The sequence below is a fragment of the Ambystoma mexicanum genome, chromosome 4p (assembly GCF_040938575.1).
Source record: "Ambystoma mexicanum isolate Mex_15411 chromosome 4p, UKY_AmexF1_1, whole genome shotgun sequence".
Lineage (NCBI taxonomy): Eukaryota > Metazoa > Chordata > Amphibia > Caudata > Ambystomatidae > Ambystoma > Ambystoma mexicanum.
In genome coordinates this window covers 908,515,752-908,533,302 of record NC_090927.1, presented here as the reverse complement: position 1 = coordinate 908,533,302, position 17,551 = coordinate 908,515,752, and the positions used below count along the sequence as shown (strand labels likewise).

The 17,551-nt window shown below is 46.3% G+C and overlaps 1 protein-coding gene across 1 annotated transcript in view; it reads right to left on the bottom strand.

Annotated features, from left to right (window-relative positions):
- The window catches only part of LOC138452873 (ras-related GTP-binding protein D-like), a 309,285-nt gene that overhangs the window by 167,739 nt on the left and 123,995 nt on the right, over positions 1-17,551 (bottom strand). The gene's annotated exons all lie outside the window — the stretch shown is intronic.

Sequence of the window (17,551 nt, the reverse complement as noted above, 5' to 3'; positions counted from 1 at the left end):
CCCGAGATAATTTCATCTGGAACCTGACTAGGAACCAGGCCATCAGAATCCTCATCCGCCTCTGAAATATATTCCAGGTGGCGAAAAGAAGGCATCCGAGAGTGCTTGCTCTTAACCAGAGCCTTCCTAGGGGGTTCCCCCATGCCACGGGGTACCTCCAACGCGAAAGGCGTCGATGGCGTCGAGCGAACAGGCATCGGCGCCGAGAGGATCGGCGTCGACGCCAAGGAAATCGGCGTCGACGTCAGATGCAGCGCCGCCAGCATCGGCGGCATCGACACAGCCCTCGAAGCCGGAGCCCCGAGCGTGTCCTTCGACGACCTGAGCTGGAGCCTCGAGAAAGCCTGTCGACGCCCTCGACGCCGCAGACGTCAATGTCTTCCTCGAAGACCTCACATGTGCACACGGTCTCGAACGCGTCGAGGGCCGGGACCTGGAACGGGTACGTCGAGAACGAGTCTCCTTGTCCGAACGGGACCTCTCCCGTGACTCGTGCCGACCACTCTTGCGAGCGGTGTCTCTCGACCTCTCACGACCGACCGTGGCAGTCGATACAGTCATCCGTGTCGTGGGCCTCCCCGAGGCACCAGAGGCAGGCAGGCATCGTGCGAGTCCGTCACCGACATCTTGGACCCACACTCCCCGCACTTCTTGAAGCCCGGACGCGGGGTCGAAGACGAAGTAGAAGACATCTTCACACAAAGGATTTTCACAAAAACGAACAGGTTCGAAGAACCGAGAAGAACAGAACTCCAAAGAGTCGAGGCGTTAACCGAGATTCACGAAGCAACACGTTCGCGGAAAAAGCGGAACTGAGGCTACGGGCGTCGTGCGTCCTACTTATCACATCGGATGACGTCGGACGAGGTCCTCGACGACGGCGCATCGACGTCATCGACGCAGATGCCGAAAAAAGTTTCCGAAGCAGCACAGCTGTGGTGATTACATGTCATAGATATGGAATACGTCGGAGGACCCAATCCCCTTGAAGTGTTATTACGTGTCTAGACCATATTGTGCAGACAATTTTGACATGCTCTCTTATGGTGGCATTGGATTTTTAATAGCAAAGCGGTAAGATAGCTCAGCGGGTTGAGCACTCGCTACTGCAACGTGTGTGTGAGATCTGCAGGTCGCAGGTTCAAATCCTGGCAAGGTGAACTCAGCCTTTCAATTTTCTGAGGTTGACAAATGAGTACCAACTTTGGTTGGGATGATAATTGTATGTAAATATGAGCTATGCACAGCTCTTTGGAAAAGCGCTTTATAAATAAGAAATCATTATAGCATTAATGGTGCAATGCGCTGAAAGTGACTTGCATATATTGGATTTTTGTATACTGTATTATTGCAGCAACTGGCTGTAGGGAATCTACTTTTCATGTAATAACAATACCCGACATGCAGCTATAACTGGCAGAATATGGTAGTAACTGGCCATACAATCCTGAAGTGGCATATCTATGGCAGTGCCTTGGCCTATATTTTCTTGTGTGTTTATAGTTTAAACGTTTTAATCATATATTTCACAACTCTTAGTTCATTACAAATGGAAATAAATTACTTCAGGCACAACATTCTAAAACAAACATTAGAGAAACAAATTCAATATGATATATACTACATCTCATATCAGGGCCTCCCTTTCTAACCCCCCAAGATTACATTTTCCACCTATCCGGCAAATTACTCCCTTCCTTACTTCATTACGGCGGACTAAACAAGAACAGAAAATGTCCCCAACCTTTTGTGTATCATTAAAATATTCAAAGCAATGGTACTGAGATAGAGTATCCAAACAAGAGCCTAGCCCACTTGACTTCACTGTTTAAATCTTCTAATCACCTTATGAACTTTCCCAACTACATTTTCCTCAGCCCTAGAGTTGCCCTACAGCCAATTGTTTTGCGTTTCTGCCTCCCCAGTCTTTTTACAGAGCTGACAATTTCTTTCTTACCAAGGTATCCCTCTCATGGAACTCCACCTTTGTAGGGAGCCTAGTAAGTTAGGACAAAAGCGCATATAAATCTAACAATATTTCGGGCCCTAGGAATCTCATCAAGGATGATGGCATCTTCCTTATATTTCCTCAGGTGTGTGGTTAGCTGCCTTTGTAGTTCATACAATGACATTCTCCGTTTACCCTTTCCCCATTTTACAATTTTCATTTTGTTTTACATTCTAACAGGGCTTTCCATCAAGGTAAGCTTGTTTGAGTCCATTTCAGCAAGAATCGGGTCACAGCACTCCCCTAGAATTGCTCAATGCTTTGTCATAATTATTACTTAAAGATATCTTCAAATAGCGAACACGATGGTGAAACCAATATATCCTCGGCCTATGTTGTACTATTGGGTCTAACCTTATTACATCATGACCCCATCCATGGCATATGAAGGCAGAACCCTTGTTAAAATGTGGTTGTATCAAAAATATTCTTGTCTGCTTCAGTACGTATTTCGTATTTTAAAATGTTTACGTTTATGTAATTTCTTTTACTCCCACAAGCCACTTTTCGTATGTCACCAGCGTTAAAGAGATAGTGATGCCATATGGGTCAAAGGGTCATCAGGGGTGTGGTGTCACTTCTGCTAGCCCTGGCATTTTGGTGAATCTATGTCCCTGCCAGCCTCCATACTTGTGCGTGGTCTGTATCCCGCCATATGCTGGTGTTCTCCTGGACTGCAGTCCTCTCCTTTCCCTTGAACTCTCAACCCGCCCAGTGTGACAAGTCATTGTACTCTTTGTTTAACACAGACATGCAGCGTGCAATTGTGTCTCTTGTGAAAAAAGTGAGGTTCCACAAGAAAGTAAACCCTTTTTCGTTGGTGTCAAGCAAGCATACATCATGCACATAAACCAGACAGTTTAGAAAGGGGGGGGGGGGTTATTTTAGGACTTAAGATCGGTAGCTAAATGGGGGTGGTGGGGTTTCAAGTATGCATGTGTATCCAGTTCTCATCACCAAACGTTCACACTTGGAGGTCCCGTCACCATGCTACCGTGCACCCAACAACTATCTAAACGTGCGTCTCAAATAGATTTGCAAGTCCACATTTCCAGGCTCTGCTCTGGAGCCGAGCAAGGGCTGGGAATATTGCGAGGCTCTGTGCTGGGTGGCAAGACAGGACCTAACGCAGACGCTATTTGTCCACAGCCAAGCAAGACTAATATTCTACTTTTCCTGTGCGAGTCCTGACCAGAGCCGACTCGGCATTTTATCTCATTTTCATGGTGAATACATTGAATACCATTACATTGTATCATAATAACGGGGCTTAAATAGTGGAGTATATCGAGGCTGGGGCGTTAATGGTTCATAATAAACGGCAGGAAAGGCCCCAATGAGGCCAGGCCAGAATGTTTACACAGCTGATTGGCTATAATGCAGCCCATCCATTTAGCTCTTTGCCATATCTCGAGTATGAGCTGCAGATCACCCCGAGCACCGAGCACCTGGTGACCTGGTAATACCTGCTTTACAACGCATCTGCAATATTTCCAAACCCAGGCTTCATAATGCAGGTGAACCCTCCTTCCACCGCGCACGGGTGACTTTCTTTTAACGAGACTACCAGGAGCCGGACACTAACCGTGCAAAGTTTGTAAGCCAATTATGATATTAATCTTATTTTCTCCAATGCACGGTGGGGTGATAAAATCAGACCCGCAAAGCACAGTGCTTTATCAAATGTCTCAGGGAGCTTTCTCTGCATCCACGGCAATGATCCCCAGCCGACTCCCGACAGCATAACCAGTGGACCCATATGCTGGCAGGGTGGCAACATGCCCTGGGTGACAATACGCCCCATGCCCCCCCCCCCCCCCGAGGTACTACGCGAGACATTGGGTGTTGGCAATAAAAGGCAGTGGGATTTTATTGCACAGTTATGGTCATAACAATCATAATTACAGTAACCATAATATGCTGTACTTTTGGGCATCGGGTCCTGAGGTTACCCCCTCTGGCCCATGCTGCCGCAACCTGGATGGGTTACCGGCTGTCCAGGTTCCCCCAAAAGTTGTTGCTCGTTTTTCCCACTAGTTGAGTTGTCCGTTACCAAAAGTTTGGGCTAGTCCCTTGACTGTGCCTTGTACTGGCTCCTGTAAGGGTTTTGTCATTACCTGGTCTTACCCTTAGAGGGGTGCGTTAATGCTGCAAAAACGTTCTCCTGCTGGCTTGTAGTTATGTGTGGCCCAACATCTTGTGCTGACCTCTTAATTCCCTTTGTACAGCTGTATACGTTTGTTCTCTTTAGTAAAACAATCAAAACCAGATTGTTTAAGAAAATTAGACTTTGGCTACCCCTTGGGTGGGATGGTTCCCGCTCTGACCGCTCGTGGTCTTGGATGGTTCTAGACCCCCTACTATTTCGTCTTCTTGAGGTAGTACTTAGTACAGCCCTGCTCGGAGGGGCCTTCTGGCCCGTCTGCTGTGGTGTAGGTTTTCTATCCTGTATTTGCTGCGGGTTTGGTTTTGCTTTATTACTTGGGTTCCCACCTTGTAATAGTGTTTCTGCCTGTTCCTGGGGAGCCCCCAGCGCTACCCCTGCTTATCGGTATGGCTCATATTTCCAAACCGTTTCGATTATCCTGCTATTAGCTTCTTTCTGGCCCCGGCCCTTGCTGCATTGGCCTGTTTTCTTGTGCTGCGTGGTGTTTTAACACCCAGGGTGGACTGCGAAAAACAATTGGAGGCCTTGGAATTAATTTGTTCTAAATGGGCCCTGGTACATATTTCCAGCAAACCAACAAAGCTTTTTCTTATAAAAGTGAGTTACCTCCCCCTTGCGACCCGCGGTGTGTTAACCTGTTGTAAATTGTTTGGGTTTCTTATGGGATGGTCCACCTCTGTTTTTCTATTTGCTTGTTGGCCCGGCCCTCGGGCGTTGGTCTGTTATATTGTGCTGTGTGGTGCTTTTCCCCACTGATTATTTTGTTGAACCTGTTTCCAGGTTCCGTGCTACTTGTAGCTCTCTGGCCCTAGCCCTCGGGTGTTAGCCTGTTGTGTTGAGTTGTGTTTTTTCCCCACTGCTTATTATTTTTGCCGAACTCGAATTCAGGTTCCATGCTACTTTCCTGCCCCAGCCTTCGGTTGGTGGACCTTTATCTTCTTTTCTTTCACGCTCGTATCTTCCTCAGAGTATTTTTGCTGCCTTGCGGGCTGTGTCGCCTGATTCTCTAGTATCCCGATGTAAAAAATCAATAGTCAGGCAGATAGTACATGTGCTATGGCTTCTCTTTGTGTTTAAGTACACCTTATTCTCTTATATGTGCCAATACCTTTTTTTTTTTATTTCCCCCCTCTTTTCTGTTCTGTACCGTTTGGGAGGGTGGTGACTATGTTTGTGGATAAAGCAGGCTGCTGTGACCACACCTCATTATTGTTTCGGCATGGTGCCTTTGTCAAATCAGAGCATATCTAGGTGCAACAAATCATAAGTGAAAATTAATAAGGGCCTAATAAGACAGAGTAGAGTCTGGTAGCAGGACTACCAGTTTGTCCTATGTGATTCCAAAAATAGTGTATTATGGGAATCGTAGGAGTGTGTAATTGACATTTCAAAGGATATTTGGATTCACCTGAGAATCACTTATAATAAGCCTTAAAGGTACAGTGAAAGATTCTAGAATATCTACGAGTCCCGGTTTTGTCAGACATATAACAGTTAGGTTGCAAAATAAGGGCCTAATTGTAATAAGACTGAAAGTGGCATCTGGTAGCAAGACTACCAATTCGATTCTAAAACCTTGATTAGTTTCAAATGCGTACTTCAACCAATATGGAACTAAGGGCAACGCTAACATCAGGTTTAAATTGAAGATGAACGGAATGAGTTGACCATTTTTAATGATCAAAAACAGCCATTGTTTTCCTCCTCCCCTATCCCTCTACCTCACAGTTGGGATTGATCCCAGTTATTACCTCCTCAATTATGGTCACGAGAAACATTGGGCCTCATTACACGGAAGGCGTTAAGGGTTAACGGTCACCGGTAATGGTACCGGTGACCGTTAACCCTTTACGCAGATTACGAGGTCCCTTTGCTGGTTGGTACTTTAACGCCTGCTTTTTAGCAGGCGTTAAAAACCAACCCACAAGGGGACCAGGGTGTTAATTACGGTACCGCAATTTGCAGTACTGTAATTAGCACCTTCCCCATTCCCATTATGCCCTATGGGGCAAAAATGGGAATGGGGAAGGGCAATGGGGGAAGGGGGAATTACCGCCCCGCCAACCTTGGAATAGGGCCGTAATTCCCCTTTCCTCCAAGGCGGTGCCGGTATTTTACCGGCATGGACCAAGGTGCTAATAGCACCTTGGTCCACTGCCTACCGTGTAATGAGGCCCATTGTTGGGTAAGAAAGCATCTTTCACCTATTGTACATTCAGCACTAGATTGGATAATCTTAATCACTCCCTAATTCTCAATTTTTTTGTGTGTGTATTTTTGATTTTTTTCCACACCTTTTCATCCTTCCCTTATCCCCCACCCTTTCTCTGTGATTTTTTAACTCAAATGTAATACGTCGATCGCTGGTTGTCTTCTCTCTATGGTATACTTGACTGAATGTTTCTTCTATTGGCTTTCCCATTGCAATCTCTATAATGTGTCATGGAATATGGTGATCTGACCACGTATGTATTATTTTCACTTATGATTTGTTGCACCTAGATATGCCCTGATTTGACAAAGGCACCATGCCGAAACACGTGTAATCTATAGGGCAATTAAATTAAACTCCCCCATCACCCAACTTCATTCGGCTTCAGCCTATTTTTTCTGGCGCAGTAATAAGGTGTGGTCACAGCAGCCTGCTTTTTCAGTTTTACAAACGAGCTGAGGAAATCAAAGTCTCCGTTCTATGACACACCAATGCGACAGCGCAAATATTTGCTATCAACCAGGTCGCGGGGGTACTAAGTGATATCAACCCAAAAGTTCCTTCATATCCACTATGTTTGGGGATATGTCACCCTTTCTGTTACTTTGGCTGCCCTTTGTGGTAAGCCTAGGCTGCTTGTTTGTCCTGACTATATGTGTTGTCGCTGCTTTTTAAACTGTCTCGGTTTGATAGGCTTGTAGCTGCGGCTTTGTTTCTTATCAGCTGTCAGGAAAACGTGCTTCTGTGTCTTCCTTGGGTGGCTCCAAAAATGTTTGCCCTTGCTGTGGTCTGTCCCCTCCGACCGCTAGAAGACTGGTCATCAACTTGTGCACTACCTGCATGTTGCGGGAAATCCCAGTAGTCTGAACGCTTCTCGTTTGTTGGCACCCTAATTTCGGGGTTTGTTATAATCTTTAGGCTCTGACTTTGGTATGTGTGCTGTTGGTGCAAGCACCATGGGAAGTTGCTGGGTCTTGGCCATGCTAGACTTATAATTGTGCCCCTAGGGATCTCTGAGTGCTGTGTTATTATTACCCCCGATGTGAGGGGCTGATTTTTCGCCCTCAAGGAGGTGACAGGCTGGGTTTTGGGAGCGGTATGCTTGTTGTTTTAAAAAAAAAAAACCTGGCTCTGCGTGGGTATATAATCTGAGACTGATAGTTCATTTGGTTTATAACAAACTGTGGGCTGTGTTTGGTACTGCCCGGACTGTACACTGGAAACAGTCTCTGAGCAGATTAGAAAATGCAAACACACTGCTTGCTGTACTACCTGACTGTTGGGTTATCATGCCCTGTCTTGGCTGTTTGTTTCAGTTCTTTAAACAGTGTTTGGGGCTGCTTGGCTGGATTTTTGTCTGCCCGAGTGTGTCACTTTATGGGACCCTGGCTAGCTGTGGGACCGTCGGTAGGTATGTGAAATTGTGCGTCTACTGGTGCCCCCTCTGTGTTTTCTCTTACTTACCATGCCGTGTTTCTTTGGTGCCGTCTCCCCTTCTTCACCTGGCTCCTTACCGCTAGCACCCGATGTCACAAACGCCTCTGTGCTCTTATTGGCGTATTGTTGTTGCCCCATTCAGTGGCTGTGGTCTGATTCAGCTGCACTACCTCAGTAGTGTTGTTGCAACTGGGTCCCCAGAGTACGGGTTTCCCTTAGTTGTGAGGTATTGTTTTGAAACCCTGTTTCAGGGTTCTGTTTATGCTGCATACACAGAAATATTTGGCAAGCTCTGTTTGGATAGCTGCTTGGAGTTGGAGATCTTTTTCTACGGGTTCTCCTTTTTATGGCCTTCTGTTTCTGGCTGGTACTGATCGCATTGGCTTGTGTGTCGGCTCTGCAGGGCTTAAAACTGCATCAGTAGGTTCTGTCTGAAAGTACAATACTTGAGCGCTTAATGCCAACTGGGCTGACTGTTTGGTCTTCTTATAAAATGCTGCGTGGCCGCCGGGGCTTTCTCCTTCATTTTTTACAATTGATTTGTAACTTTTGCACTTTAATCTCGACAAAGAGTGCTGATACTGGGGCTTCTGCCTAGTCTGATCCATATTCTAATTTGTGCCCCGTGCAGGGTATTGCTTTTTCATTGCCGCAAACTGTCTCACCCTGCGTTTTTTAGTATTGATTTGTATTTTGTGATGTTTATATTGTTACTTGGCTGCTTGCAAAGTTTGTGGTAATTTGGCTTGTTGCGTGTTGTCCAGGGTCTACCCCTGTTTGTTGGTTGGCATGTTCTATGTCTTGCTGTGCCCTGAGTCAGACTACTGGCTTGTAGATATAAAAGCTGAGCGGACTGTCTGGCGTTTATAAAGTGCTGTGTGACCGCCGGGAATTTCTTCCCCTTTGCGAGTTTAAATTAAGCTATGAAATTGCTTCAACTTGTCCGCCCATTGTCTAAATCTGAATTTTGAAATCAACTTGGGTCTTTTTAGCTTGAAAAACCCAGAGAAAAAAACGTGTTGTTCCGTGTCATCTTGCTTCCAAGATGAGCATGTTCGTCGTGCTTGAGGGCCCATCTCCTCTATTGTGCCGTGTACATGTTTGCGTATTTCCTACTGCTTAATACACCAGAGATATTATTAGCCTGAAACCCACATTGATATTGTGCCGCGCTTTGCTTGTGTGTGGGTGACAGTGGCCGCGCGCCAAGGCAGGCATTTCATAATGGGAAACAGTTTGAATCAGACTCGATTTTGACTTTGTGAAAATGGACCAGCGTTTCGCTGGTTCCAGTGCCTAAATAAATAGGAATCTGATGAATATGTGCGTCTGCTTCTCTTGTTTGCTCACTGGAGTACGGAGAGCGCTGTTGCTCCCTGTATCTCGTGACTCGTGCACTGGTGCGTGATGTTGGGCCGAAATTGTAATGGAAACCTACTTTTTCCCACTTAAATTGAGAAAATGTTTTCCAAATTGTTTGTGTTATCTAAATGTTTTCGTTCTGCTTCGTATGAGAAATTGTGCCCATTGTGTCACTGTGTAGTGTATACTTGATTCGTGTTCCTGTGTCCCACAACTTAGATTTAAATGCCTTTAATTATTGCTTGATCCATGCATCAATGCCGTTGACAATCTCTGTAGTACTGGTCTGAGGAATGTAACTTGATTTGTATTCCAGTGAAAAGTGCTGCTTTGTGACGTCATGAACGTCGTTTGAGATGCTCTGCTGCACAGGTCTCTATGGTTTTGTAAAACAAAGACTGCTTGCTGTCCGTTATTTTCCACATAAAGTCCTTCGTAATCTGGTAAAAAAATGTTGACCCTGTGCTTCCTTTTACATGACTACTTTTATTGTATGCAAATTGCTGGGCGTGATGTACTGCGCGTCTTTATTTCACAAAACAATTTGCGCTTGCCTGCTGTCTGTAAAACTTTTGCCAAAACAAGCCTGTTTGTTAGAAAAAAAGGGGCTTGCTTTTCTCCCTGCGTACTTTACGTGTTGATCGCTTAATTGCCTGTCTCGTTTTTCCTTGCAAAATATTCGCAGCAAAGTAAAATTGCTTCTCTTTGAGTTCGCTTCTAAAACACAAATGCTCTTAAAAATGCTGTATTTATTAAATCGTCCCAGCGCGTTCTGGTTTTGCTTCCCCTTGAGTTTGTTTCTAAAACACAAACTGGAATGCTGTATTATTAAATTGTTCCCAGCTCGTTGTGTTCGTCTGTTGCTGAGTTGTGCTGGCTTGCTTCCAATAATTTGGAAGTGCACTTTTTCAGGCACCTGGCACTCGTCTGGAGCCTCGTTGCTGGGCAAACCCGGCGCAGGGGCTGACTTACTTGTATGCTGAAAAGTGAAGCCGCCGCCTGAGCCAGGTTCCTTTTGTTGCTTTCTTCTTCCCTGCGGTGCTCCTGGTCCGCTCCTGGAACCACTTGTAGCCCTCTGGTGGCACCGCTGCCCGGGCCTCTTTCCTCTTCACGACCGCCTAGCTGGTTTTTGCCACCCTGACGCTGCTGTTCTTGCTGAAACTGCAACAATGGATTTGAACAGGGCAATGTTCAAAAGGGGGAAAGCAAAGAAAAGCAAAGACGCTGAGTGCACAGCGAACTTTGAAAAGAACATAGAAAGAGACTGAGTGCAGAGTACTCTTTGGTTTGAACCACGTGCAGGGACCACAAACTAGTTCTGTTTTTTGCTGCCAAAGCAGCTCCTTATATAGAACCCAGGGGCTGTCCCCTGGTTCTTTCTGTCTGGTGAGGGGCTGTGATGCGAGCCCCCAGGCCGGCTGATGCAGTCAACAAGTTGCACCTTATGGTGCCTGACAACTGCTCCCCCGCCTACTTCCTTTCTTTGGGGGCCCTGATGCTTTGCATCCCTGTGGGGGGAGGGCAAGGTGTTGATTAACACTTTGCCCTTCCCTCTGTGTTTCCCCATTCGGTGACTGCGCGTTGCTTTTGTAGTTTGGTGGGGGAGAGGGGAGCACTGGTCCATTTGTTGGGCTGCTGTTCCCCTCTCCCCTGCCCGGCTGCTATGGGGCACAGGTTACCAGGCCTTGCCTGGTGCCTGCGGGGTTGCCCAGCACTGCTGGAGCGTTACAAGTTAAGGGCCGTGAAGCATGATGCTTCATGCATATCTGTTGCTAAGCAGAGACGCCCCACAAACGGTGATCAATGGTGGCGCTCTTTGCTGCCAGCTCCGCCTCCGCACAGTTAACACAGTTTAGTAGGAATACATCATTGACCGTGGGCAGCAGGCTCGAGGGGCACAGCCTCACAAAAGACCTGCTTTAGATGGCACATTGTCATCATGCTCGGACTGGTTTATAGGGCAATAGGCCAATGGCCCAACCAAAAACACAACATGCTTGCGTGAGCCAGTTTTTTGGCCAATGAGGGCCAAATTGATGTTACTTCACCATGCGGCTACTAGTTTTGACCAGTGTTGCTGAATACATATTCGTTAAAATGCACAGTTTGCATCACAATTTATCAAAAAACTCCCCCTTGTTTACTATTCAAACAGTGTCACAAGAGGAATGAATTGCCATATGCAACTGTGGGCCACTTTTTCATTGGTGCCGAGACAATTGCTTGCACAGTCTGACCCCGATTGTCATTAAAGTGGTGGCTGGTTGCAATGTTTGCCAACCTGCAATGCTCCCCTACTCATTGAGTTTCGCAGGCCAAGCACACAATGTCGCACGTCCCTCCGCCCCACTCCCATTTCTCAACTCCACGGTCTCCTTGTGTAGGAAAATAGTGTCTTCTTGATTGAAGGGCAATGTTATGACAGGTTAATGATGACACTATAAGGCGTGCACAGGGGTAGCACGGGAGACAGCAGGGGTTGCAGCTGCGCCCCCCAAATGACGTCCCTGCTCCTGAAGAATGTTCTACACTTACAGGTAGATGAAGAGAAACATGTCATGTTGACCAACCACTAGACATCATATATGAAGGACATGATGCATAATAATATAACATATGATCTTAACGAACACATGCCATTTGATGCAGCATGGAGCAATTAGGAGGAAATTAAAATGTGTCATTGATACTGCAATACCCTGCCTTTGTATTGATATTACATTTAAATAGAGGGAGGTGAACATTTACAAATGTATAATTTGATTAACCATCTTAATTTAAACTTTGCTTTATAAAATAATTGATGTATTGTTAAATTTAAAATATATGAATGATTTTTGAAGAATACAACAAGTTAAAGATAATATTTTGCAATGAATTGAAGAAGATGTGTTTTTTGTGTGTGAATTGCTAAGAGCTGCATGTAACGTTTTAAAAACAGCCTTCTTCCCTTGGAGAGGACACTGTTGTATTACAGGAAAGCTTGGGGGCAATAAACACGTTTGTCTTGGAAGCAAGAGAACGCATAGCAAGATAGGTTTGAATTCTGGTCTCCGATATTAAGTGCGTTACAAAAGAACATTTCTAATTAGATGAAGGCTAGGCATTCAAATAATTTTAACTCAGAGGTCCCCTGATCGCTTCTTCAGGGTATGGCCTCTAATTGGAAATTCTCTACCCTGACATGCAGAATTTCTCAAATTACTTGGGTGGCAAGAAATAGTTGGAACCCTACCTATTCATTCAATTAATCAAATAAGATGTTAGGCAGTTTTGCTTTATCTATGCATTATTTTACAATGTATACTTATTTTTCTTTTCATGTTTTGGCTATGTATTCTTTAATTTATGCCTTCTGCTTGGACCTTGATTTAAAAAAAAGTACAAAATATCAATAAATCTTGAAGATCTTGAGAGGAAGACTCTTCCTTACTCTTAACAAGCACAATAAGTGGAATACCACTTCATTCCTCTCAAAAGCCATGGTCCCCATTTGTAAGCAGATTCACAAGTTTCTCAACCTCGGGAAGACCAGTGGCAATTTAAGGGCACAAGCACAGCAAAATACATCTTCAAACTATGAAACCTATTAGAATCTCAAGCAATCGTGGGGTTAGCGTGTTGCTTCACCACCAATGGTGGTACGTTGCCTTGCTGCGTTGATGGGAAACGGATTCTTTTAATACTTCGAGGTTTTCTCCTAACCCTGCTTGAGAATTTGTCTTGTCTGGCTCAGAGCTGCTGGAAACCTTGATAATGCGTTAACCTGGGCTACTGGGGGTCAGGAGGGCAAAAAGGATGCTATGCACTTGCCTGCTACTGCTACTAGAGGTGAAACATTTGAAAACCAAGTTTGAATAATGTCACAGATCGCTCTGAGACACAAGGATAGTTCAAGGATGTTTTATTTGCATTGTGTTGGCCCTATGGCTCCCCATCTCCTACAACTACTCTCCTCCCATCACCACCAATACTACTACTATCCTCCTCCCTCCACTTCTATTACTACTGCTACGCTGCTCCTCCTACCACTCCACCACTTCTATTACTACTACTACTCTGCTCCTTCTACCACTACTCCCACCACTGTTACTCTCCTCCCGCCCCACTATCCAAACACTCTTCTACAGCTCCAACAACCACTTCACATTCACTCCATGCACTCATTTACTCAAATCACTCACCACCCAAACACACACTCGTACTGTAGAACCCTGTCATGATGCCTACCTCCAAGGAGCCAGGCCGGGCCCAGCAACCCCAGAGGCAGACATCATTTTCCCCAGGGAAGTCTCAGCGGGCCCAAGTCGGGGCCCTTTGGACTCAGTCCTGGCGCCTTAGGCGCCAGGCTCATAGCGGACCCCAGTCCTGGCGCCTTAGGCGCCAGGCTCATAGAAGAGGATATGTGTTTAAGTGCTTGGGTGCACACTTACCTGATGCAGACCTTGCTGCTTCATCCAGGCCCTCTTGAGGCCTGAATGGGACTACTTTACCTGTAGGACTACTTCACCACCCGGGTGTGGTCGGGGAAGGATACATACCTGATTGGTGGAAGGATACATACCAGGAACTTCTTCCAAGGCTATTTAAACCCCACCCGAACAGCCACACGTGCTTCGCGTTGTTCTGCACCTAGCAGCTGGACGCTCACCGTGTCAGCTCCTGCATCCTGACTTCAGCCACGCCTGCCAGCACCCTGGAACACCTGCAAGGGGAGAAAGGAAGAGAATAGGAGAAGAAAAGCCCTTACCTGCTAAATCTGCATCCCGGAGTCATTTCTCCAACGGCCCTGAAAAGGAAGACATCATTTGAAAGGCATTTTGTTTCGATCGCTGCAGCGCTGCATTTTACTCACCTTTGCAAGGCGCTTCCATCTTCAGCAGCGATCTTCCGGATTCAGCTACGCCCCGGCGCCTAGAGGAAAAAAGACAAGAACAAAGGTGAGAGGGAGAAAAGGAATAAGGAAAGCTCAGTTTCCTTTTAAGTCTTACCTGTTGGATTATTCCCACTGCATTTCGGGTCCTGCCGCTTCCTGGCATCTCCGGACCCCGGCCCCTATGGGGAAAAAAGACAAAGACATTGAATGAGCGAATGCAAAGACATTACCTGAGCGCTCATCCAGAACTGTTTCACTTCGGGTCGGCGCCATATCTCCGGCACTCCGAACCCCGGCCCCTAAGGGGAAAAAGACATAAGCATTAGCGCTTGCTGCAATTAGACAACGAACATTATTATTAAGCTTGAACTTTTGAACAGAACTTTTACAGCGCCTTACCTGAACAGTCAAGCTTACCTGAACTCCCATCAATCCTCAATCCAGTGAAGTAACTGGGTTTCAACGCGCCCCTGCATCAGAAGCAGGATGGAAAGCTCATCCTTCCAAACCCTATGGTGAGGCTTCACGGCGAATCGTGGAGGAGGTATCGTGGAGGGTTGGAAGGGAGTGGGAGGCTTGAGCATTGTTCCACAGCTGGTAATACTCCCTTTTCACGCACAGGAGGGTATCCAACGAGCCAGGGAAGCCAGAATAGAGGGGCCCTTCCTGTCCATCTTCAGAGTTCTGCGCCTTCGACGCCGCGCCTCCGTGGGAACCAGGTGAGCGTTACAGAACGCAAAGCCTTACCACAATTTCCCACCTGGGCGCTATGGAGACTTCCGAGACAGATCAGCTGGCCCATCTTTTAGGGGAATTACGGGCAGAAGTGCACTCAGCCCGCCAGGAGACTAATGCTCTCAGAAGGGAACTAATCCTATCCAAGGAAAGAACTGATGATCTGGCCAAAAGGTTATTGCAGGGCCAGGCAGAGCACACTCCTTTACCTGTTTCCGGAGATATTTCTACAACAATGGGTTCGAATAACCCGGTACAAATCAATCTACCTGGACACATGCCTTTGGCCCCGCCGGAACGTTTTGCGGGGGATCCCAAGAAATATGCCGTTTTTATGAACCAGTGCCGTTTACACTTTTTATGCAGGCCCGGGGCCTTCCCCAACGACCAGACCAAAGTAGCCTTTGTACTATCTTACCTCAGTGGCTGTGCTGCCGATTGGTCTATTCCATTGGTAAATCAGGATGATCCCATTCTCCGGGATTTCCAGGGCTTCCAGGCCAGCATGGAAAGATTGTTCGCTCGACACTCGCAGGGACAGGCCCTTGACAACGAACTGCTATCCTTACGACAAGGTAATCAGGATCTTTTGTCCTATATCGCCACCTTTAATAGACTAGTTGTGGAAAGGATGGCCTGAAAATAAAAGGATCACATTGTTTCATCGAGGCCTGCGCGGAGAGCTTAAAGATGTTATAGCTCAGATAGTAGATCCACCCCAGGCCTGCGCAGACTACATAGACTTAGTGGTTCAACTTGATCACAGACTTCAAAATAGAAAAGCAGATCGGCTCAAGTATGAAACCAGAGTACCTATCAAGACCCACGTTAACTCCAAGAGTACTGACGTTTCCGAACCTATGCAAATTGGCAGTGTTAAAGGACCATTAACGCAGAAGGAACGAGAGAGAAGGCGACAAATGCAACTTTGTCTGTATTGCGGAACTTCCGGTCACTTTCTTCAAAGTTGTCCAGTTAAACCACCCAAGAAGGTGGTTGGAGCCACTGATAACGAGTTATTGACACCTGGTTCGGGAAACGACCTAGCCCGACAAGCGTAGGGGTCCGCTTGCCGAGCTTGAAAACAAACTCTTTGACCTCGCATTTTGTCATGCCAATGGTGCTTGTGAACCCAAAACAGCCTCAGCAGTTGCATGCTATAAAAGCATACATAGACAGTGGAGCTATTGGAAATGACATAGACCGTGGATTAAGCTTCCTCTCCGCCCGAAAGTAACCCAAGATGTAATTAATACAGTTGATGGAACCGAAATAGCCTCAGGGCCTGTAACGCATTCCACAGTTGAAATCACTCTGGTGGGTCAGGACGGACATCGGGAAGCAATCGTGTTTGATGTGATCAAGGCCCCACAATTTCAAGTACTTCTTGGTATCCCTTGGTTAGAAACACATAATCCGAGAATAGACTGGCGAGCAAAGAAGATAACTTTTCCTGATTGTGAACCAACCTGTTACCCAAGGAATCCAGCTATGGGTCTAGCCTCTGTAATTTCCACCCCTGTACAGCTACCATCTGAATACCAAGAATTCCAAGACGTTTTTCAGAAAGAGCAGGCTAACACCGTACCTCCCCATCGATCTTACGATTGCCAAATCGACTTGGTACCCAATGCACAACTACCTTGTAGTAGGATTTATGCTCTTACTGAACCTGAGAACCTGCATTTGTGCCAGTATTTGGATCAATACCTGGCCAATGGCTTCATTCGCCCATCAAAGTCACCAGTCTCTTCCGCTTTGTTCTTCGTACCTAAAAAGGAAGGAGACCTTAGGGCCTGTATTGACTACCGCGCCCTAAATCAGATAGCGATTAAGAATCGTTACCCTTTGCCCCTGATACCTGAGCTTATCGACCAAGTAAAAGATGCTCGTGTGTACACCAAGCTAGATCTCCGAGGAGCTTACCACCTGGTACGTATAAAAGAGGGCGACGAGTGGAAGACTGCATTCAACAACAAATTTGGGCTCTTCGAATATCAAGTAATGCCCTTCGGTTTGTGCAACGCACCTGCCGCCTTTCAGTACTTCATGAATGATGTTCTTCGGGAACTTATCGATGTTTGTGTCATCGTTTATATTGACGACATCCTGGTGTATTCCTCCTCAGAATCTGATCACAGAAAACATGTTAGGGCAGTTCTTGAGAAATTGCGCCAGCACAAATTATTTGCCAAGCTCGAAAAATGCGTTTTTCATACCACAGAAGTGGAGTTTCTCGGATTCATCCTGACACCTCAAGGAATCCGAATGGACTCGCGGAAAGTGGACGCCATTCTTAAATGGCCATCTCCTAGCTCTGTGAAGGGAGTGCAAAGCATGCTTGGCTTTGCCAATTTCTATCGAAGGTTCATCCCGGAATTTTCTCGAACTGTTCAACCCATCACAGCTCTCCTAAAGAAAAATAACGCTTTGAATGGACTCTTGAGGCTGAACAAGCCTTTCAGGACCTGAAAACCAAATTCACCTCTGCACCTGTATTGAAGCACCCGCGCCCAGATCTCGATTACATCGTGGAAACCGATGCATCCAGTTCGGCCATGGGAGCTGTCCTGTCGCAAAGAGACCCAGAAACTAACCAACTACACCCTGTAGCCTTTTGGTCCAGAAAATTCTCTCCACCTGAACTCAATTACGCAATTACCGACAAAGAACTACTGGCTATTAAATCAGCTTTCAAGGCTTGGCGTCACTTTCTTCTCGGTGCAAGACACACCATCACCGTAATTACGGACC